This window comes from Rutidosis leptorrhynchoides, chromosome 3 (genome assembly GCF_046630445.1).
Source record: "Rutidosis leptorrhynchoides isolate AG116_Rl617_1_P2 chromosome 3, CSIRO_AGI_Rlap_v1, whole genome shotgun sequence".
NCBI classification, from domain to species: domain Eukaryota; kingdom Viridiplantae; phylum Streptophyta; class Magnoliopsida; order Asterales; family Asteraceae; genus Rutidosis; species Rutidosis leptorrhynchoides.
In genome coordinates, this window is record NC_092335.1 from 243063751 (window position 1) to 243072128 (window position 8378).

The following is an 8378-nucleotide window of genomic DNA, read 5'->3' on the forward strand; positions in this document are numbered from 1 at the left end:
AGAGTATATTAAATATAAATGATTTCGAGCTTAATTTGTCAAAGTTTGTATTACTCGGTTGACATTTCGTTAGCGTTCATATAGATTTAACACGAGTTTATGAAGGATTAAAATAAAAGTTGGAGTGTAAATTGATTACGAAGATTCTAGATTTGTTAAAAATATTTTTATCTTTTTAGTTTAAATTTTAGTACTCCGTACATATTATTTGGTACAGAAAATAAATAATTACCGAACCTTTTTGATCAGGTTTCAAACAGTTAATAACTGAAATAATTAAATATATTTAAACTAAAAATTTGGGAATTTTAGGAACACTTTTATACGTTAACTGTTTAGCAATGGACACGATATAGTCATCCGGGATAAACTGTCGGTAGAAATAGACAATAATTATGGCTGCTATACTATTTGATGGGCACTATGCTGTTTGGATTCCTTTCAATCATCTGACTTATATAATTATACAAATATATGTTAGAGATATATGTATCTCATCACTTATCAACACCCACAATCACACCTTTCTTAAACTGTTTTGTTTCTAGCTTTAAATCACGAGCCAATCACCACTTTCTTCGTTAAGCCACCATCCTCCAACACCCAACCACCACCTTCACCATAAACCTCCACCACTTTTCGCAAACCATCATCAAACCCACTTCTTCTATGTTGTTGTTCCATCAAGACCCACACAATAACAAACAGCCATATGATACTGTTTCGATCATACTTTACTGCTACGCTGCTACTTGTTTCTGTGATCACCATAATCTCTGGCTACTACGACCCACAACCACCACCTACTTCTCTCTCTTCTCTCTCTCACCTCCATCACCTTTTAACGCCACCGGAAGACACCAAACACCACCACTTCAAACCCAATTAGAACACCACCCAAAACGTTTTCTTGTACTGTCATTAGTTCTGTTTTGAACCCACAACAACCTGCTCGATCTTTCCTAATTACACAGTCACCAAAACGATATTGCTGCTGCAGTGATGTGTTGCTGTTTCGCCACCAAACCCACACAAAACCCTCAATGTTTAATGCTACGGCTGCTGTACCTTTTCTGTTCTTGATTATGTTATAACGATGGTGATAATGGAGCAATGATGGTGATAATGAGTTGATGATGATCCGAGAAGATGATAAACAGTAAAGTGATGGTCGTGATGTTGATGAGAGACAACAATGAAGATGATGATCGATGTTAGTGATGTATGTGATGATGACGATTATGATGATGATGATTGGATACGTGGTAATAAACTATGATGATGATCGCGTATTTTTTGCTATTTAAACTCCTAACTAACGTACCAGACCAAAACCAATTGATTGAATTAGTATCGGGATTCCATTGGGCTGTTATGATTCTGTTCTTATTGGGCCGAAGATTTGATTGATAATTGGGCTTCTAGTTAGTCATGTTGGGCCAAGCCTTATTGGACTAAAAACAGAAATATACGGGTTAAATAGATTTAGACTATGGCTTAAATCAGATAAGCAATAACAGAGGAGTGGTGTGGAGTGTTGTCTGGTTAACGAGAGGTTACAGGTTCGAGCCTGGGCAGGAGCGTTATATTTTTTAAAAAAAGGCCTATTTCTTTGAGGTAGTTATTTGTATTATTATTATTATTATTATTATTATTATTATTATTATTATTATTATTATTATTATTATTATTATTATTATTATTATTATTATTATTATTATTATTATTATTATTATTATTATTATTATTATTATTATTATTATTATTATTATTATTATTATCATCATTAAGATGATTATTAAGAATATTTTTACTATTATTAAGATTTTGATTATAATTATTATTAGTATTACCATTAAAAACATTATTATTATTATTATTATTATTATTATTATTATTATTATTATTATTATTATTATTATTATTATTATTATTATTATTATTATTATTATTATTATTATTATTATTATTATTATTATTATTATTATCATTATTATTAAAATTATCATTTTAAATTTTTTATAATTATTAGGGTTATAAATATAAGATTATAGATACAAATTTTATTATGAAGATGACTAAGTTACAATTTAAATGAATTATTAATTTTACTACTATTATCACTGTTATTATTATAAAAATTATTATTTTTAATAAATCTAATTATTAGTAGTATTATTATCAATAATTTAGTATTTTAATGATAATTAAATAAAAATATTTTTACATATATCATAAGTATATCTAATTTACTATTTTAATATAACATATAAAAATAACATATGCTTAAATATATATAACATATAATTTAAAATATAATATAAATAAAGTATATGTTTTTTAAATGGAATTTAGTATAAATTCTATATAACTATAAATATAAAAATATTATATAATTAATAGATGAAATTATGTGATTTTTATTATATATTTTAATAGATATACAATTGATATAGGTTCGTGAATTCGAGGCCAACCCTGCATTGTTCAGTTCCGTCGTATGCAAATTTTACTACAAAATATCATATCTTGAGTTCATTTGATCCCTTTTTATTAAAAGCTTTTGCAATATACATTTTTGGGACTGAGAATACATAAAATGCTTTTATAAATGTTTGACAAGATAGACACAAGTAAAACATTCCTCTAATGAATTAGTTGGACGTTATAACTGCCACTAATTGATGGGAATATTTCCCCCTGATTATTATAGCTTGGTAACCTAAGAATTAGTTTGAACATTATAATTGCCTACTAATTGACGCGAATCCTAAAGGTAGCTACCGGGTTTAACACCCCGACCCAGAATGTTCACTAGACAGTAGAGCTAGTGGGCATGGTGTTTAGTACTTCGAGGTTTATATATTTATACAGACGAGAAGATTCTGTTTTGGGGATATTATTTATGCGCATTTAATGTTAAGTTCGGTTAGGTTATATATAGAGATATGACAACCCGGAAATTTTCGACAAAATTTGAACAAAATCTTTGAGACGATTCATTTAAACTTCAACAAATTCCGACGATTCACGAACAATCCTTCGTAAATAATTATGCATTAGCATCAATTCGTTATATTAATATTATTATTAATATCATTTTTTTTATATATCACTCATCATTATCAAATATTATTATTACAACTATTACTAATGTTATTATTAATAATATTAATATTATTAGTATTATCACTTTTACTAAAAGTGAAGGATTATTAGTAATATCATTAACATAATATATATCATTAACATTATTATTATTAGTACTATCATTACTAATACTATTATTAGTAGTATTATTATTATTGTTACTAATATTATTATTATTAACATTATATAATTATCATTATTAATAATGATACTTTAACATTTTTATTAAAATTATTATTGTTATTGATATTAACATGTTACTATTAATCTATAATAATCTATAATCTATAATCTATCTATCTATAATCTATCTATCTATCTATCTATAACATAATATAAATCGTGAAGATTAGTCTGACGTGTCGGTCTCTAATCTTCCCTTAATCATCTATTCTGACGTGTTAACCCATAGCTTAATCCCACAATTAACACTAATTAACACCCCATTAACATATGATACACGCTGGCACAAAACTCTGTAGAAATTCCATTACGTTATTCTCCCCAGAAATCCAAACTGAAGGATTTTCAGATCGAAGTTTATTTTTCATGATGTTCTGAATGAATCCTCTCATCGGCAAGTGTCACTTCAAATCACAAAATCGTCCGTCAAATCACAACGGATCGGGAACAAAGAAATCAATCCTGAAGCTAAAAACATCGATTTGTATGCTATTCAAGTTATGCCAAAAGGTACTAAATTTAAATCTAGGTTAAATAAAGTCGATTTCATCGTTGTATTGTTAATATATGAATTGTTTATCAGATTAATATACTTTTACAAATTGAGCAATAGGTGGGTATTAATCAAATTTTTTAACCTCTTATCAATTATCTGTTGTTTATACATCTTAATAATTTTCAGAATAAATCAAGGGTTGAAATAAAAAAAATAGTCAATGTTTAACGTTTTACCCTGTCTAATTTGTGTGTATTTTTGGAAACGATTTAGAATTACCATTACCATGAATATTAATATTCGATGGACATAATTTATGTAACAAACAAACAATGATATAACTGAAGTTTTTCTAACAAACAAAATCATAGGATTTACTCTGTTTTACATAATTCCCTGATCATTGGTTATACTATATGTGCTCATGCTGTTAAAACAAGTATCAAATTTACAGGCTTTTGGTCTTGTGTAGATTTGTATTCATCATGTCCTTTTGGAAGATAGATGTGTATACGTTGGTAAGATTCAACGGAAATGGGTAAATAATGAATAGAGTTCCGTTTTTATCTCTTTATGCATCGTTGCGGTTAAAGATGCAATCCTTGATGGTAAGCTGTTCGATTCATTCAGGAACTTATGTTTGTTGGTCAACATTGAGATATGATATTGGTTAAGAAGTTACATTGAATTTTGAAATTCATTGTTTGTGTTTTGTTTACTATGTGTTCGTGCAGAAGAAAACATGAACTTACATCATATTTTATGAACTTCTTCCCGAATATTTTAGTCGTATCATCTTTTTTATCGTTTTCGTTCGTCATAGGTTTCTGTCAGATTTTGACAAGTTTGCAAGAATATGATGTAGATTACCTTATGTACGCTTTTGGAAGTTAAAGTAATACCATGTGTCAGGTTACGGTTCGAACAGTTTAATCATTAGTACTTGATGAATATGATTTTCGCATTTTCAAATAACTGAAAATATATCGGCGGTTATATCACGATAAGGGATAATTATGAATTCGGTAATATGTCAGCAAGCCTGTTTCTAAAAGACAGTTGAGTGTAGATAGTGTTGTTTTGATATAACTTTGACCTGCTTTGTAGAATATGTAAGTGTATAGTTGTAGGTGTTTATTTTCTACTTTTAAAAAAAGATTATATGTATCATCAATGTGTCTTTTAGAAGTACTGTTGCATTTTTTCATATGTTTGAACAAAGTTGTTTTAAAGCTCTAAAATTTCAGGTTTTCTTATGTGCACTATAATCAGTTAATAGTACTGATCCATTGATTTTATGGATTTACTCACATGGTTAATTTCATTAGCTTTAGTATGTTCATATTTTTCACCCAATTACAATCTAAATTATTTCTTCCATTTTCCATTTCATCTAATTTTTACCTTCAATCCCTTCTCTTCAACCGCTCTTCTGGTTGAACCAGTTAAGAAGGCTCTGCTTGAAATTGAGTGTCCATCAATCTAATTCTCCCAATTAAATAAAAGTAAAGAAATGTATAACACTATTTTTGTGTTAAATAGATCTATGAAGACCCTGAAGGAGCATATACGGAGTACTATTTATACTTCGGGTAAATATAAACATGATGGGCATAAACATCACAACCCAAGTTAGAATGTCAGGTTTGTTTTTAGGGACAACAGTATTGTCGACATGAAGAGGTGGTTCAACAAAGAGGTACTTTTGTTTTTACCAGAATGTACTAAGAGGTACCATTGTTCATTATAACAAGGATGCGGACCCGATTGCCGAAGAACGGAGGCTTAAAAAGCTTGCTCTTCGTGCCAAGTTTGATGTTCAATATCCTTCATAATGATTTTTATTAATTATTAATTAAGGATTAGTTATTTGATTTGATTATCATTATTAATATTAAAGGTTGCAAAATGGGTGGGATGGTTTTTTAGGTTACCATGACTTGGTTTTGAGTAATGGCTAAAACATGTCAGGTCTCCTTAAAAGGTGCATAGTAATCAGTCTTTGACAAAAACCTTGAAGCAACAATATTCATCGGTCAACACATAAAGGAAGTTAAGGTAATATAAATGGGTTGATGGGTCATCTTGATGTTCTATTTCAGAATTGTAATTATTTCTGTACAACAGTTGTCTTTTTTTTTTTTTGGATTGAACTGATGTATATATATTTTTCTGCTCAATGGGTGATAATATGGATGCTTTGGTACATCATTATGATCATTTGATGAAGTCATGGAGCAACAATTGTAGGAATTGAAGGTGTTCGTTATCTACTTTAATGGGTTTACACCTGTACACATGTTAAAGGCCTTTTCAATTGTTTATTTCTTGCTTATATGTATTGGATTTTGTTACTTTGTTGTTTTGAAGGATCCAAACTTCATTTCTTAATTCATTTTGTTCTTGATGATGTGAGTATTCATCTTATAATTGCACCTGAATTGGTGTTCTAATCACCCTATTCTAACAGTAGCAATTTTTGTATTATTATTAACACATTATGGTTATCTCAAGGTGATTATGGTATGTGTGTAATCTTGCTAATCCAGTTTGCTAAAACTAAGAAATATCAAATATCAAGGTATGTTGCACCTTCACACTTTTTTCACTAAATTATAGTTTTTTTTACTACTACTTCTTCAACGTTTGGTGATCTTGCATCTACAGGAGAGTTTACAGTCAGCAGAAATTGGACATTCACAAACGTAAATACTAATGAATCGGAAATATCAACACTCCGCTCAAGGTATTTTTATGGATTCCATATATGACTATATAAATAATTTAATTAAAGACACCAACATTTTTTTCTTTTATTTAATTACAACGTTCTTTTTAATATGCACTTAATATTAATATAGTCTGTCTTAAAACATGTGAACATCAAAGGTGGTGAATTGGGCGGGTTAGATTTAGTTATGAGAACAACTATAGTTAGATGCAAGTGTTTTAACCTGAATATTCTTGGGGACTTGGTAAAACGATGCAAGAGACAGATCAAATAATTTAAGTGCTATAATACACATGACTTCTTAGAATTTCAGTTCGAACAATATGAAAAATACTACAGTTATGATACTTAACAAATTCACCAACCAAAATAGTTTTGGCAATGAATAAATGATATGGTTAATTCTTATATCATTTTAAGATTCAAGATCCTTTGTGGAAGAGTTCCCGTGCAACGCACGGGCTCTTAAATCTAGTATCATTATTAAACTTGATATTAATTATTATTATCATCATTACAATTATTATGATTAATATTTATATTTATTATTAATTCTATTATATTATTATTAGTATTTTTATTACTCTTAATAATATTAAAAGTATTATTATTATTATAATTATTATTAATAGTATTATTATTATTATTAATATTAATTGTTAATATCAATTAAAAATAAAAGTCAAAAATCATGTACAGAATCAGATTAAATATTTATTAGATCTACTTTTTAATTTTTATATAAATCACGATCCAGTTTTTATTTATTTATTTATCTCATGAATATTGTTTAATCCACTACTGGTTTCAAATTTGTTCCTGTCGATCAATCATCAATACACAACAAACTTGATTGATTATAAATACTACATTAACAGGTGCAAATATATACAAATGTACTTACAGCAATTCGTGAATCAAAAACAGAAATATATATATTTTTTTACTCGATATACCTCTGTTATTATCCATTTTTACAAAACTTCAAAAACGAATGCCATTTCAAAATCCTTGAATGCAGTTTTGTTAGAAATCAATTACTTAAACTATCTGCAAAATTTCATATTCCAATTCCTCTTTATCATTTCGAATTTCCGAGTCAAAGGTTTTAAATAAAAAGTCAACCATTTTGTTCTTTGTAAAATTCGTGATCATTGTTATGTTTCAAGTTCAATTGACGATTTCTAAAGTTTTTAGGGATGATTTGAAATATATTTCGTGTTGTAACCTTTAGTTAAAACGTTCCCAAAAACAAGATCAATTTTTTTTAAAGCCGTCGAGTAGCAGCTGCTGCTGTTTATTTATATTTTTTTTTTTCCTTTTCTTTCTTTCTTTTTGTGTTTGATCATTCCAGTAAATCGTTTCTGTTTGTTAATAAAAAAAACCGAATCAAAGTTTTGTTGTTATGATTATTTCTGTTCGAATATATCCGTGAGGAAGAAGAAGGAAAAGAGAAACAGTTTTATTAATGGGTTAAATATAAATGAGTGAGGGATTAGTCAGATAATAAGAGACAGAAGGATGGTTAAAGGTGTTTGAGTGTGAGCGAAAGGTCTCGGGTTCAAGCCCCGTCTTTGGCATATTTTTTGTGAAGGGTTTCTAAAGTAGTTTTCATCTTTATTATTATTATTATTATTATTATTATTATTATTATTATTATTATTATTATTATTATTATTATTATTATTATTATTATTATTATTATTATTATTATTATTATTATTATTATTATTATTATTATTATTATTATTATTATTATTATTATTATTATTATTATTATTATTATTATTATTATTATTATTATTATTATTATTATTA

At 27.6% G+C, this 8378-nt stretch overlaps 1 long non-coding RNA gene across 3 annotated transcripts; it reads left to right on the forward strand.

The window, feature by feature from the left end:
* Positions 1-3625: 3625 nt before the first annotated feature.
* LOC139897324 (uncharacterized) lies at positions 3626-6316 on the forward strand. 3 transcript variants are annotated; one of them, XR_011776514.1, is made up of 4 exons: positions 3626-3843; positions 4302-4437; positions 5372-5887; positions 6060-6316. It is a non-coding gene; the product is annotated as an uncharacterized lncRNA (long non-coding RNA). The 3 variants fall into 3 exon arrangements; XR_011776515.1 differs by having other exon boundaries at positions 4284-4437; positions 5372-6316; XR_011776513.1 differs by having other exon boundaries at positions 5372-6316.
* Positions 6317-8378: the final 2062 nt, after the last annotated feature.